General features: G+C 40.6%; 1 protein-coding gene across 6 annotated transcripts in view; it reads right to left on the reverse strand.

The window, feature by feature from the left end:
- Positions 1 to 6281, reverse strand: part of znf536 (zinc finger protein 536) — a 188328-nt gene extending 182047 nt beyond the window's left edge. Inside the window, exon 1 of one of the 6 annotated variants that reach the window (XM_039657708.2) lies at positions 5784 to 6281. The gene's annotated coding sequence lies outside the window, so the exon portion shown is untranslated. The other 5 variants (XM_039657732.2, XM_089129365.1, XM_039657723.2 and 2 more) reach the window with 5 other exon arrangements.
- Between the last annotated feature and the right edge of the window lie 10392 nt (positions 6282 to 16673).

Here is a 16673-nt window from a genome sequence, read left to right on the forward strand (position 1 = left end):
CCCTGAGACCTGGCTGAGTATGTACAGCTTTCAGAGGTACTTCTCATCCTATTTGTAGCCCCGCCAGTGATGTATGTGTGTGTGCGTCCTGGTAAGTGACGGGACGTACATGACGTAGGTCACTTCATTGCTCACGCGCTGCTTTAAACAGGCTCCTTTTTTTCCATGTTCTCGCTCGGTTTTGTATTCTTCTTTTTTTTTTTTTTAGACAACTTCCCACCACAAATACTCGCTGGGGTTTGCCTATAATACTATAATGTATTTTTTTCATCTCTCTCCTCATTTTTTTTCCCTTTTTTGTTCCACAAGGCAAGTTTCATTAAAGATCCAATTATGCAAATCAGGTCCTGAAGAGCCAGTTGAATATGCAGTATAATAGTGTACCGTAATAGTTCAACACAATATACTGCATCTGAGGCAGATTTACGAGGCAACATAACTGCTACGCCTCCGTCCTTTGGAGAAAACCTCTTGATCATAATTAAAGGTGCAGGGTCCCTCTTTACTTCTCAGTGGCGTCCGTTTTAACCAGGCTGCCCTCCAGGGGGCTGCCATCCCTCACACTCGGGGTGGATGGTGCACCCGTTGGGGTCACGACCTGGAAACAGTTCAAGGGTAGGCGTTGTTAAACTCCCCCAATTATCTGGAGACATCTTGTAACAGAGATGCCCTACGCTCCAACGGCGGACCACCCAGCCATTAGAATATCCGCTACTATTTTTGGTGCCTTTGCAGCACTGCAAATATTTACCACTATTTTAAGAGCTCGGATTAGAATGCAAAACAACATAATAGCATGTGCTTAAGGCCAGTGATTGACAGGAAGTCAATTGTTTGTGCAAAGCCCCTGTCTACTGAGATGATATGGCTGTAATTTTGTGCTTTTCACCTACTGAAAAACACGCCGTCATGTTAGGCGGTGCCATATAGGACATCGGAATTACTTGTTTGTTTGTAATAAAAAGTTTGCTTAATTTTTCAGAAATTATCAAAAAATAAATAAATAAATAATACGTTTGTGAGTGGACGACTGAAGGTGTCCCATTTCTGGAAAATGAGTAAGGCCGTAGCCGAAGGCTGACCATGTCTCCCAAGGCTGTGTAAACCTGACCGATTCAACACTCTCCATATTGACCAAATGTCCCACAGCCTTTCTAGGCTCTCTCTCTCTGAGATGTGTGAGAGACTGTGAGCATGTGTGTGGTGTTGGAGGGCTGAATTTTGTCCCATTCCCTCTCCCACAGGAGAGAATTATGAGAAAGGGGGAAAAAATTTAGAGGGATACAAAACATCTGCACACATCTGTTCGCCTCTGTCATCTGCGCATGGGCTAAGTTTAACTGTAACGTATGCTTCCCTTCCAATGCTTGATATTCATTGCAGTGCCATTAGTCTATCTATATATTTTCCTCATGGAAAGTGCCCCAGGGTGGAGTAGAGCAAGGACCCCTCTCTCTTTTTTCTCTCTCTCTTGCTCCGTAGACAGACAGACGCTCCTTCTGGTGGCACCCTGGCATGAGGCAGTGGAGACAAGATCATCCGTCACCACCTCATCTGTCAGGGCACTCTTTATTCTTAGATCACACACTGACTGACGTCTGTGATTAGCCCGCTCAAAAACTTCCACTCCTCTACCCTCTCCCCTCTCTATCTCTCTCTGTCTGTTTCGAATGACTACGAAAAGCCTTAGAAATCATCACTCATTTATAAGTGACATGTGCATAACGAAATGTCCTTATTCCACTATAATTATTTGTTAAATACAAAAGTTGACATCTGTCAGTAACCGAACATTCCCATTTATATTACGTAAAGTGACATGCTGAACTGTGTCTTCGCCTGTACACAGGCGGATATTGAATGACAGGGAATTATGCGCTTAATCAATTGGAGAGGACAGGCATAGGAGTAATGTGAGGCACTCTTTTTCTAAATGTACTTTCAGAGGATGGTGGATTCTATACTGAACCACGCCCATAACATTATCCAGAAAATGTGGATGTTTGGATGTAATTTCACTTGCAACATTAATGGGGGGATTTGCAATTGATTCCACACTCTTAAAAATAAAGGTTCCAAAAAGGAGTTCTCACAACAATTCCATAGAAGCACCATCAGTGAGCAGTGCTTAGTGTAAATAATATTTTAATAAATCTAAAGACCACTATAAAGAACTTTTGTACAATGGAAAGGTTACATTAATGTTAACATTTATTTATGGAACCATCAATGCCAATAAATAACCTTTTATTTTTAAGAGTGAACTTGTAAAATATTTGAAAATTTCATCCACAAAGAAGTTAACATCACCTTCCTAATCAAGGTCACTAAGATTGTTAAGTCAACAGCATCACCTAACCCCAAAAAAAAGAAAAAAGAAAAAAAACACACAACATTCCTGGCATTTCGGGATACCACTGCCACGATGGGAGAGGCCTGAGAGGCCAGAGCCGGAGATGAAGGGAATGAGGGCGACGACTCGGTGGAGGAGCGAGGTCGGTGTCTCCACATCACATATCAATTAATACCTAAACGCCACGGCCTTGCCTGCCACACTGTCCCCCCTGAGTTGCCTGGCTAGGGCCTGGGCATCTGGAAGACAATTTCCTCCAATTAAAAGGAGCGGGGAGGCATTTAAGTGTGGAATGGCTGTTTGATCAAGTCTCCAAGGCTAAAGCACAGATCCAGCCGGCTAAGCTGGAGACTGACAGGCCTGGAGAGAGAGCGCGAGAGAGAGAGAGAGAGAGAGAGAGAGAGAGAGAGAGAGAGAGAGAAAGAGAGAGAAAGAGAGAGAGGGCTCGTCTCTCCTGCCCGTTGGCACTGCCCTGGTGAGGTGCACTTCCACACACCGGGGTTTACTGGTGACGGCGGGCGGCGAGCATGCCGACCTAGGGACACACTAACGCTCTCGAGCGCTGCCAAGTTCTGCCACACAACACACACTTTCCCTGCCGAATGAGTGCAAGACGCATATGTAAATGAGAGCGTACACACCAGGGAGGAGACATTTTGACAGGATTGGCTTGGTCTGTTTAGCCCCATCGAACTGCTATCAGTTGCACTGGCAGAGTGTATTCACAAGAGTCTCCATAACACCCTCTCTCTCACTGCATTTAAACGAGTTTGATATCCCCCCCCCCCCCCCTCAAAAAAAGATTTTGTCTCAAAGATGATAAATTCTTACTGAGCTTGATATACATTTTAAGCTGATAATATATCAGATAAGGCCACACACACACCAAAAAAATGAAAAAATAAAACAGCAGCAATCAGCAAAAATTGCAACATCAACACCTCTTCGACTGTAGGTATCCCGTGCTGCAGCTATTTTTAATATTTTGCTAATTAGTCAAATACTTTTAAAACAACATGCATTATTTAGCATCAAACTCCAGAAAATATTTTTACGTTAGCTTATAATGAAAAACAATTCCAAGCTTGCTGTTAAATAAATCAAGCGTTTCACTCAATAAAATAACCTTCATTCAGATGGCTTATCAATTGTAAACACACACTATTCATGACTATTTTCTCTCTCTTTCTCACTGTCCACATTCATCCAGGATACTGTTTATTGATTTATTTATTTTAATTCATAAAGGGGCTTACAATGCTATATTTGTGGTCATGTTAATGCTGGCCTTTCAAATGAATTGTGTGGGATTCTGAAAAGAACGTGTGACTTGCCTACATCACAACGTCATTTCAAATCAGAAAAATGAAAAGAGCTGACAAAAATGTCTACGCCCAGACACTATTACAGACATAATATCCGTTAAACAATGACGGTACATCTGTGCCGCCTGCTATTTGTCCCTTTCCATGAACAATGAACCTGAGGAAAAAACAGTTATCTCATTTCAACATAATCAAAGATGCATACAAACTAAAAGTAGCTGACTGTGTGTGTGTGTGTGTGTGTGTGTGTGTGTGTGTGTGTTTAATATTCTTTTCCATTAGTAAAAGTTCTGGGTCATCTCATATAAAGTGACATGGGAAATCTCCACCTGTATCTGAAGGCTTGAGACAGCAAATCAATTTTGCTAGATGTATAAAGACCTTTCATAAAGAATTAAGCACATGAAGTGCGCGCAATAGATGCCTGATGCAATGTGTCCTATTATAATTCTGACCCTGGCAATGTTATAATTTTTGAAGTAACAAAATATGCGTAAAACAATGAGCTGAATGATTGTATTGTGTGTCGAAACGAAGCTCACAATCTTGCAAACATACAACATTTTATCTGTTCTTCAATTATTCCCGCACTCCCGCGCGCATTCCTATCCTAATCTCCAATTCTTGCAACTTTCTTGTTCTTTTTTTCCCCTCCGTAATACATCATTTCCCCAAGCGACAATCTTCGCAACAGTCGTTCAAATCTCCATTTCCAGGGGAGATGTGCGAGTTGTTTTTTTTTCCGCAGATAAAAAGGTTTTTAAGTCTGATATGACATTTAGCCCTCAGTTGTTGAATGCCATCATAAGGCTTCTGTTCATAAGAGGTCGATCACAGCACAAAATGGCAGGTCTCACCGGCTCTTCCATCTCACAAGTTTTGACACATGGCATGCACCGGGTAACTTTGATCCTAATTCTCCAACCGATCTGTGTTCACTTCAGCTGAAATCCTAAACGCAAAGCCCTGGGGGCTGAAGTGAGAAAGTTTGAGCAGAGATTTGAGGAAACTTTCTTACAGCTCCATATCTCTGCCTGGCTAGCCCGAGCGAGTCTGATGCGCATCCCTGGAAAGCTTCTATCCACCTTACAGTAATAATGCACGATGTGTCTTTACACTTAATTAATAAAGTTATTCTTATAAGAGCCAAATATAAGATACAACGGCGTGTTTTTCCTTCGGAACAAGTTAATCTAAGCGCGTGCAATGGCTTACAGCAACGCTTTCGATATGAGGACGTTTTATTATCCGGCGCGACAACGTCTTAGACAATTAACATTGCATGCATTTCAATCAAATAGAAAAATATAATAACACATCTTTAGCACAAACTGACTTTTAGAAAGCGACTCGAGCGAAAACCACCCGCGAATCCACTACAGATCTAACCACTTCTTACCTTTAAATTCATCCGGACGTCAAGACGCGTTGCAAAAGAATGTCTTCATTAAATAATAAAGCATGTCCACATAATTGAGCTGATCATTTTCCTACAGCCTACTGCTGATGGGGTTAAAGTATATAGTCTACACACACACAAACACAAACGCGCGTGCTTCGGACCTGTTATGATCGTCCTCTCGCGAATCCGTTTCCCAACTGTTCCTCGCGCATCCCGAGTGATGAAAAAGCGCCTTTGAGTTTAATCTCAATATAAACGCGTTCATTGATAGCGATCGGCCAGCATCACAAGACATTTCCCCTCATCTGTCCGTTCGGACTCCCCCTATCTGGACGGTGAAAAGCATTGTACCGTTAAAAAGGCACTCCATTGTCGTCCATTCACAGAGAGCGGAGAGTCTTGCGGCATTTGATGGGACTAAAAGCTTGAACCCTTGATAAAACAGCCCCGGTGCACGAAATATCATTTCGAGTCGTCTATTTTCCCCACGCGGAGAGACTCAAAAGCAAATCTGACTCCATCGGATCATCTTATTGACCTTGACTTCCCCGTGAACAATTATTAAAATCTGTCTATATCCTCACTCACATTGTCAGTCCCGTTATTCAGACGAGGCGTAATTGGCTTTGATGCCTGTCGCCGTTTAAATAACGCCGCGGATAAACACTGCAAATAGCTACAATTGAAACATAAATGTGCTTACCTTTTGGGGAAAGTATCTGAAGTCTTGTATCCTCGAGAAAAAGTCCAGTGAGATGAGCGGAGAGCGCGAGCATCAGTCAGTATAAGAGAGAAGTAATGAGTGATAAAATGACGCTCATCTGCACTGTAACCTTGTGGCGTATTTAATGTAAATAAGCCGGTTATGTTGCACACAATCACACACACACACATACAAGCACACAAACAGAGACCGGCCAAGACGGGAAGCGCTTTTTTTCCACTCTTATTTGCTAACGCGTCACACAGGAGCGCATATTTAAAACAAATGCGCGAGAAAGCTTATCAGTTTGTAAATATGAGATGCAATTGCCACTCAGCGGGGCGCGTAGCCTAACCAACAACCTCCCTCTTCATCACAGAAAGAGGAAAAGGGGTCCAGACAGCGGTCGAGACACGCGCTCAGAGACGCGGGAGAAGGTCCTCTGAAAAGGTACTTCTGCGAGGACATGAAACTTTTTTGGGGCTGAACTTCAGCGCTCAGGCCGATGTTGCTTTTACGCGAAGACTGAGACGCAGAATAACGCAATTGTACATTCAGTGTCCCGGCAGTTGACAAAAAGCTACTGTTTCAATAAACTCTTTGTTGTGGGATTATATAATGATTGTGTTGTAATTATGGGAGCGCATTGGTAATAATAATAATGATAATAATAGGCTAATGATAAAATAATATCCAGTGGGAATGCGAGTACGCGTGACTTTGAATAAAAGGACAAGAATGAGAGAATTGATGGATTGATTGATTAGGCTATCAATCGAATATTAGATTGGTTAATTGATTATGATTGATTATGTATAAGGCAAATCAAAAGAATGAAGGGGGGAAGCAGGTGCTTATAATAGAATAATAATAAATATTATTATTATCAATAACAAAACAAAAACTTATTTACTTACACTTTTTCATTTTCCACGTGTGAAACAAAAAAAAAAACTAATTAAAATGAAATATCTATATTTAACTAACTATTACTATAATCTAAAATAGGCCTATATAATAGACCTGTATATTCACATAGCAAATATTAATATCTGTATGTATTTATGTTAGTCATCATCACGCAGTTATTTTACACCAGGACCTTTCTAATTAGAAAAATCAAATCAAGACTGATTATGAATGACTTCTGTATTAGGACCTGGTGACATCTAATGATACGGCATATTTACACAGTCAGGACAAAAGCCTTAATGCTCCTAACGGGATCCAGAGAAGTGTTTTATCATGTGACAAGTTGTACAGAGGAAGGTTTTCCTCTTTCTCTGTTTGCTTCACTACACAGTGGTGTGTTTGTGATATTTAGTGTTTTCAAAGGAGCATTAATCGTTATTAAATCCCAAAGGCAAAGGCTCGCCTTCTCTTTATTTTCTTTCCAGACAAAACACACGTTTTAAAAGATAGCACATTCATTATTCACTATGAAAATCAGATTCCCATGCTGCCCCTTAAACGCTCAGGAATTCAGCCCGCATTTTCCAGTCTGATGTGTATGAAATTCCTTTTTGAAGAAATTCCAAAATAAAAGTTGTGCCTCTAAAGAAATTAGCATAACCATCCCATCAATAATATCACTATCTCTATAGGAATGATAGCGAAAGCAGTAGGGGTGTTCCTTTACTCAATTCTTCATGGATTCTCTGTTTCTTTTGAACTTGTTATAACAAGTCAAGTGATTCTTTATCGGTGACAGGCCTGACAATACACGACGAGGACGGGAAAGCAGGTCAAAAGGAAGTTGCCATATGGACTTCAACATGCACTTTCCTAACAATATAGGGCAGATATCTGCTGCACAAACTAGTGTGTATATTTAACGCTTATTTTTAAGTGCTTGGGGTTAAATTAAGTTGAAGAAATTTGTTGCGGATAAAGCAGGGCAGCTGTATTGTTGTTAAAGTGAATCTCTCCTCTGTGTTTCTTGTCTGTTTACTTCTCTGTGGCTTTTACGCTAACAAACAAATGTGTATGCGTTCGGTTTGGCTGCCATCCATTTTATGGATTTTGGTGGAAAAGGAAGAGAATGAGGTAAAATTGTCACGTTGTCTGGTGTGTTTGGAAGGGCAGCATTCGAGATTGATCATTTTGTCTCCGCAAATATCAACTTGAATCAGGAATCAAAAGGTCGAAAGATCCTGACGGCTCAAGTCACGTGACTCCACATTGCCCGAGAGCAACAGGTGCACTAGTGGTGCCTTGGAGGACTCAAGGCATCGTTTCATTTTGGTGGGGGTTTTTTTGTCCCTGAAAGATTGAAAGATGATGCTTTTAGTTAATCAAATGTAGTGAACTGGTTTAATGTTTCTTCATTTTGTTTGTGTATTTAACAATAGGCAACCTGTTTACTGGTTACATCACAAACACAAAACATGTTCATGGGCTTTTTTATTTAATTCAAATATTTATAGGATGCTTAAAATACTATATTTAAAGTGCCCTGACTGTATCTAGACTAAATCTTTTTCACCGTTTGACTCTTTTTTTTCTTCTTCTTTATTTCACTAGTTCATTTTACATGTTCCTTTGGTGTGACAAATGAATTTTAAAGTACCAAAAAATCCATGTAGATTCGCAATTAATATGAGGTAATGAAAACTGCATATATTAGGAAATAATTAAGAATATTGTTTTAAATAGCTTTAAATCAAACTCCAGGACAGTATATCCATTCACACAGTCAGTCAATTCCCTTAGTGATATAATACTAATATTTCCTGCAGTAAAGCTGAGATTCGTGGGCTGCTCATTTTGCATTTCTGTGTCACTAAAGCTGGACTAGTTATTTTTTGCGACACAGAAAAAGCTGTTGTGGGTAATACACTACTCAGAGAGTAACCCACAGAGTTTGTTTATACTATTAGACCAAGACCACACACGTCCAGTGTAAATATTTCAAGACATCAAAGTGCATGCAAACACTGCACATGTTATTTTCAATACACGCTCATAACCGCTAACAAAGTGTCAGCCACAGGAGAGAGAGAAAAAAAAATGACTCAAGGTTTGAGTAGTTACATGGAAAGATAAAACAGTCATGGCTGGGTATGATAGTTTCTCCAAAATTCTTTCTGACAGGAATTTAAGTATGAGCCTATCAGCACTGTGTCTGGTATCTGTCCAAGACAGTATGGCCTCTAAAACAGACATGCCAGTGTTCAGAAAAGGACAAAAAACTATGAAGATGTTAGTTCTCTCCATCTACTTGGCCTTTGAAAGCAGCTATTTAGCATCTTTTAGCAGATGTCCAGATAATTCACAAGTTTATCAAATTAATTCAAGGGAGCAATGACCAAGGAAGTGATGTACTCCTAATCAGCCACAGAGAGAGAGAGAGAGAGAGAGAGAGAGAGAGAGAGAGAGAGAGAGAGAGAGAGAGAGAGAGAGAGAGAGAGAGAGAGATATGTGGGGCGAGTGTCACTTTAAGACAGAGCAAATAAATGACTGCATAAGCATTTTATCCAGGAGCAGTCTGATGGTTTAATGTTGTGCCTAGTTTATATCTACATACAAACACACCAGAATGGTTTTCTCATATGGAATGAGGGGAGGGGGGCAGCATTACTTTTTAAATTGAGTTTCTCTGAGCATAATCTGTTCCAGGTCTTCGATGAAGAAATGTTCTCAAAGGATCACAGTGACTGATTTAATGAGAAGCGAGTGAGCACAATTTCAAACAATCTGATTTTCTGAACCTTCTGTGACTCTAAACTTTTAAAATTGCACTTAAGAATCACATCAATTACTCTTTAAAGTATGACATCGGCTAACTAGGCGCACTAGCATAACAAACACACTCTATGGCGTATTTACTCCATATCCTCTCATCAGGATCTGATACATTGGTCCCTTATGTGAGCCCTCTGCGAAGCTCTCTCAACTCCATTACTGTTTCCCTTTCTCTTCATCTGGGAGTGGAATACATGTGTGGCGGATCTACAAGTCTGACGATGATTTAGTCAAATATTACAGAAGCAAATATTTAGAGCCGACTTCTAGGTTTTCAGCATCTGATGAGACTATACGTTTGTACGCTCTCCATATTCTTCAGGCCACAGTTTAGATAATGCATCTGAACGCTTCTCCAAAATCCCACCCGCCGTTGATGAACTGAGAGAAGTGTATAATGTCTATGACTGATAATAACTGGACCAATGCTAATTTAAATCATCTGAATCAATGTCAGGCTGGGGGAGACAAAATATATCTAAACGAAAACATCTGACTCGAATTGATTACTAACAACGTTGAGCATAAGATATTTAATAATGATTACATGCTTAAAATATCCAGGCCGTTTTGAGAATCCATCACTCTTATATTTCTTAGTAAAAGAAGCCACTGTGTGAGAGTTTGCTTCACAAGAGGAGCTACAGTACAACAACACAACAACATTAGCATTGGGGGAAAATAGCTGGCTAATCAATGTCTTAGTTGCTTCATTATAACTTTGGCTTCTCTTAAGCTTAGTCTCGAGACTCGGAAAAGCAAAAGATTGAACGATGACTCACGAGACTCAACTTAAACCACTCCAAAATTACTACTTTTTTTTTTACTGCACACTGAAAATGATGAACAAAGTCCCTTAGCATGTACTCATCACACTCGTCCCAGCTCAAACACAGAGTCGCCTCTTTAAGGTCCATATTTCTGTGAAAGGGAGCCATCATATTTTACTATTACCTATCAATTGGTTTCTAATCATGGTAATGAGGCGTCTGCCGTTTGGTGACAGTGAACTAACGGCCTCCGTGGGAGCATTAAGGAGCCTGGGTTATGCTGTGGGCCGTTAACTACCTACAGGCGCTTGCTAATGGCTCCAAATGACCTCCTCAGTGGCTATTAGCACATAATTAGAACCTTGCAGACCATCAATGACTTCCACCGGACATGCGTACCTCTTCGGTCTTCTCCTCCTTGCTCCCCCACTTACTGTTTAATGGTCAGATTACGGTGCTGGGATATGAGCACAGTTGCTGCATTAAGTTGTCTGTGGCTTGCATGCACCCAACGCTGTGTACAGTAAAACTGCAAATCACTTGCGGCACTGCGACAGCTTAACTTAATATACTGTACCATGTGATGGTTCACATGAGCTTTTTAACACCAAAAAGTTGCTGCAAGTAAGAATAAATCCCCAGATTAGCTTTTTTGTTGTTGTTGACAAATCGATATCATTCAATAGTCATTCTCATCTAATCTAATGGTCATTTCTTTAATACCGAAACAAATCTAGCTTAAAAAAAAAATTCTGTAAATAAACTCCAAAAGAAGAAATCACTGTAAATATCCAATACGCCACCTGCTATCTCTCCCCACCATCAGTGGCCTATCTGTTCTGGTCTCTTTTACTATTATGTGCTATTGTTGTGGATCACGCCGAGCGTAAAGTGCAAGGCACGGCCACACCGCACAAGTGGTTCAGTCACACCAACCTCTGCGTACACTTAGCAATGCTCTCCAGTTACCCAGAACAAAGGCCTGCTTTAGTGGGTTAATGTCAGCTCAGGAGCTGTGGAGAACAATAGCAGAGTGAGAATAAAAAGAGGAATGCAATGTTCTGTAAAGAAAATACACCACGACACATCAGTGTGGTAGCAACTGGTCAAATTATCAGCAAATTATCTCCCAACACCTCAACAGTTACGTACACCATCTTCGAAAACCGGAGACTTTGTAACAACTAATTTAAGCGGCAGGAAGGAATCTTTCTAGGTCATCAACTAGCCTTGGACAATGAAATCTAAACAAATATCATGACAGGGTGGGGAGGACAAAGAGATCCAATGCACTGGCTTATGTACAATTAAGTTTAACACACACACACAGTCTAAAGTTTGGAAACTTTTTTTTTGCCTTTATTTGATGGAAAAATAGTAAAAACAGAAATAAAGTGAAATATTATTACAATTTAAATTAACTAATTTCTGTTGTAATATTTTAATCATTCTAAAATCATATATTGAAAATAGTTTTAGCTCATTTATTTATTTGTAAATCATGATACACTACCTAAAAATTTGGGGTGAGCAAGATTTAAAAATGTTAAGAAATTAATAATGTAATTTAGCAAAGAAACCTTAAGTTGATAAAAATAGATTTCTGAAATTAATAAATAATAATGTTTTTTTGTATTATGTACTAATTTCATGTGTATCTAATGCATATGCATATTTATATGCATACACATTAGAAATAGAGTCAGCCTGGTGAGCATGAGAAACTTCCTTTAAAAACGTGAAATAATCTTACCAACTTTTGAACATTTTAATTTATATATACTTGTTTATATATAAATATGCATACACATTAGATAGATAGACAGACAGACAGATGTGCACATTTTCAAAAGTTGGTGAGATTATTTCATGTTTTCAAAAGAAGTTTCTCATGCTCACCAGGCTGAATTTATTTAATCAAATGTAAAAAATAGTAATATTGTGAAATATTACTAGAATTTATAATTACTATTTTATTTTTTATAATTTTATAAAAATGCAATTCATTCATGTAATCAAAGCTTTCAATAATCCAGTCTTCAGTGTCACATGGTCCTTCAGACCTCATTCTCATCTAATTTGCTTCTTTAAAAAATAAGCAAATTATAATATTAAATTGTGCTGCTTAATATTATTATGGAAACATTGGATTATTTGATCTATAGTAAGTTCAAAACTACAGCATTTATTTTAAATAGAAAAATTGTAAACTTTATAAAAATATTTAGTCAATTTTGATCAATTTAATGTGCACTTGCTGAACAAAAATATACATTTTATTTATTTGATTTGTATATCACTTCATAAAGTATTTAAGATGAGCTTGCATATGTGCTGTGGAGGCACATTGTAAAGATGGGTAACATGGAGGGTCAGTAGTGCGCTTTCTAGAGGCCAGAGGCAGTACTGCAGGACTATTTTCTTTTCTTTTTTTGCCACAGAAGCCCACCAGACAGCCATGATCAAAGGTCACCTAGTATGTGTTCACAATTACATCCTGCATCCTGAGTTTTCAAACCTACAGATACCATTTTGAATGTGTTTTCAATGTCATGGGTTTAAATCATTGTCTATGCCCCCTCTCTCTCTCTCTCTCCCTCTCCTCTCTCTCTCTCTCTCTCTCTCTCTCTCTCTCTCTCTCTCTCTCTCTCTCTCTCTCTCTCTCTCTCTCTCTCTCTCTCTCTCTCTCTCTCTCTCTCTCATTCCCTGAATTAATTTGTTTTCATTTGCAGTATGTCAACTGAAAATATGTAGTTGTTCTCTGTGTCAGTGCAAAAAGGATCTCTCTGGCGAGTGCGTTTCGGCTTCTTAATCATTAAATCTGCGTGTATGTTTTTTACAGTGCAATAACAGTAAATACATAAACAGTCTGCTGTAGCTGCTCTTCTCTCAGCTGCATCTGCGGTGCTTCCCTCTTCGCAGTGTGCCATTCCGCAACATTCCCCCAGTGTTTGTCCTGTGTAGTCAGAATGCTGCCAGCCACTGCTGATACAATGTCAGGCAGATCCACTGCCAAAGAGTAGGAACGGGCGACCGCGGCAGGTCCCAATTATCTACGGGGCGACGGTGTTGTCCAAAAATAGCCTCTTTTCCCCATAATACTTCTGGACTGACCCCCCCCCCCCCTGTCCACAGGGCGTCCACCTCGCTAAGCCCATCTGGCAGGAGGACAAACAAAATCTTGGTAGTCCTTCAGTCAAAAACCTTTTCTCAGCCTGCAAAATGGCTTCACCCCATCATCCATTTCTCCACAGTGACCAAAACCCTGGACATAGTTAATCAGCGAAAGGGCACGCCTCCAAAACGCCATTCTTCCACAGCGGCATTAGTGCACAAGTAAGATTTACAGATCACTTAATGTTCCAGAGTTCTCTGCATAAAAGTATATACAAAGGTTAATATTGTAATAATATCTTCCTGGAGGGCATTGCAATCATTATCCCTCCAGAGATATCAATTAGAAGCACTTTACAGCAGGTAATGACAGAGATTCCGGTCCAAAATGACATTATTATTATTATCATCATCTATATTCCCGTGCTCCAGTATATTGCGAAGCAAAAAGAAGCGGTGTAGGCTCAGCCAAGTGAAAGAACGAAACACATCTTATGGTGCACATTCATCTTAATTTTATGTGGTCAAGCAGAGAGACTAACAAGCTTTCAATGTAACCCCGTGCCTTGGCATTTCAGGTAGCGTGCAACAGCTGTCCGCACCTCACTTCATCTCGTATGCTGCTCCCTCTCTCCTTTGTTTCAAGAGGATAACGTACACTGCGAGGAGGCCAGATACCCATAAAGCAAACGGAAACGGCGATAGACACACATCACATGAGAGACACAGGGGAAGCGGATAGAAACAATGGAGGTAGTTATGAATCAAAAGCATTTTGCTGCTGCTCGGCTAATATTTGCTTGCCAACAAACACAGATTTACACCGTTGCTTTCTGTGTTTGCCTAGAAACGAGAAAAAAAAAAAACGGAGTCGAAACATCGGAAAAGTTACGGACTGACCTTTGGGCTTCGCTACTAACATTAATAAGGAGGATTTGTTATGTTATTGACCCTCTTATCAACAGCATGAATAATTCACAGCTGGGCCAGCACTTGTCCAAAAGAAGATGAGAAAACAGCACCCATGCCTCTGACTGTTGATTTAGCAGTTTCATATTTAATAAGGGACTAGAGCGCTGGGAGGCGCCTTTTTTTGTAGAGAGATTTAATTGGGCACTGGTGACATCCATCACATGGTTGTCATGACCATGACCTTTCGTTTGGGGCTATTCATAATAAGAGAGTTATGAGCCGGTTCCTCGTATTTCTAGCGACTCACCCCTGCGTTTGTGTAATGGATGCCGAAGCATTTGTAAACCTTATCGTACAGGAGTTGGTTAAAGCTAGTGTGCACATCAGATTTATTGCTATCTGTCAGGCCGGTTAGGGGTGATGTGAAAGGGTGTGAGTATTTGGAGAAGGATGATTTAACGCGGATGGATAAAGTCCTACGGTTTGGAGGAAGAGGCCCTGACACGTTACTGTTTTACTGAGAGTAATCCTTGACACAAATGATTATCTACAGCCTTAGGGTTGTGGGATATTGGAAAAACGCATTTTCCATATAATTTTCAAAGCCCTGTTTTGGCGAACAAGCTCTTCAGAGCTAAAAATGCCACATGGAGTGGCAGCGCTGGGAAAATGGAAATTGAGATGAACGGTTTGACGTGAAAATGGAAGCAAGTCTCTTTAAAGTCGCTCTCTATCCGTCTCGGTTCAACTTGGAGGCGGCGAGGGAGAAAAGAGCTCTACGCGCAGGTTAATTTTATCAACCCCGCGGGCTCTGGGGACAGAGCCGGAGCCGGAGGGAGCTCCCGACGAGCCTTCCGCACAAGCCTTGAAGAAAGTTGCGAGACAGAAGGTGAGAGAGAGTGAGAGCAAGGGATCAAATACAGGTGAGCATGCTCCCTCAGGAGCACCAGATGGCCTGCACTACCCCCTGCGTTTGTGCACTTAACTGCTTCGCTGTGTCACCAGAACAATGGTCATTCACCGGCGAGCTCACTTACACAACTCCTCCTTTATACATAAACATAAAGCCGTCGTACATTATTAAAGCAGGCCGGGCGCACGTAATCTTTTCAGACTGGGACAAACTTACCACCATTGATATCTATGTATTTATTACAGCAATAGAGCAATATGAGGGTGAGGCGCGGAGAGATATCGGCTTACCCGAGGCTGAGAGGGAAATTTAAGATAAAGGATATTTAATATCCAGTTCACATCACCAGGGCTAAGCCTTTAATAGCACGAGGGGTTTCCATGCAGGTAATGCCTTTGTCTTTGTCTAAACACACTTCCACGGACTCTGACTGTAGTGGTGGAAAGCGTGCGGGTCACTGATAAATGTGCAGTAATGGCTCGACGTGGGAGATTGCCCATTTGTCCTGTCAGGTTATTAATGCACCTGGGCACTTCCTCCAAAGGTGTTATCAAGTGGCGAAAAAAACCGAGGCAATATATAATTAATTCACTATCTCCCGAGTGTTTGCCTCTCTTTTACAGTGTTCTTACATTTTGTCACATTGCATTAGAATCAAACGACGTGCGTCGCGGCTGGCAATAATCACAGAGACAAATATGCATGTATATTATTGGGAGTAACATTAGGCTGGTGACTTGCATTCCAGGGCACATTACTGCTGCTTATTTTGTGTCTAAATGATAATGAGCGGCGGAATGATAACCTATATCATTTAGAGTGAAATATGAATTTAAAACACTGCCTGCCATTTAGAGAGGAGAAATGTGTTGCAGAGAGATCACTCAGGTGTCTTCTGCGTTCATTTGAAAACCAGGGGAGATACGGAAGACACGGCTTGAGTTTTCTTCTACTGGTAAACGACTATTGTTGTCCTAATTACGAGGTGGCTGATGCATTATTTAACGATCCAACATATATCGCCAGGGCCGGATATGAGTAAAATAATTTATGACAAGATCTCTTTTTTTGCCCCTCACTTTAAATCAAACTTCAATAAATGTGCCACCCCTATCCATATTACATGAGGCCTTGGTGAAAACAAGTAGCATGTCTGTTATTCAAAATTCTTCCGACAGCATGGGGTCAAAAAAACTAAATCACACAGGAGAACGTCTCGGTTACGTATGTAACCCTCGTTCCCTGAGTAGGGAACGGAGACGTTACGTCAGAAGTGACGGAGATTGGGGGTTTCGCATAGAAAGCCAATCCTCTTCGAGTATTAAAACACGAGCCAATGGCATGCAATGCCTTGGGGCTGCGGAAATTTGCATAGCGTACTCCGCCCTACTCCGTGAGTATAAAAGGAGGAAGTGAACGCAACCGCAGTATGTCTTC

The sequence above is a fragment of the Pimephales promelas genome, chromosome 1 (genome assembly GCF_988280905.1).
Source record: "Pimephales promelas chromosome 1, fPimPro1.hap1.1, whole genome shotgun sequence".
Lineage (NCBI taxonomy): Eukaryota > Metazoa > Chordata > Actinopteri > Cypriniformes > Leuciscidae > Pimephales > Pimephales promelas.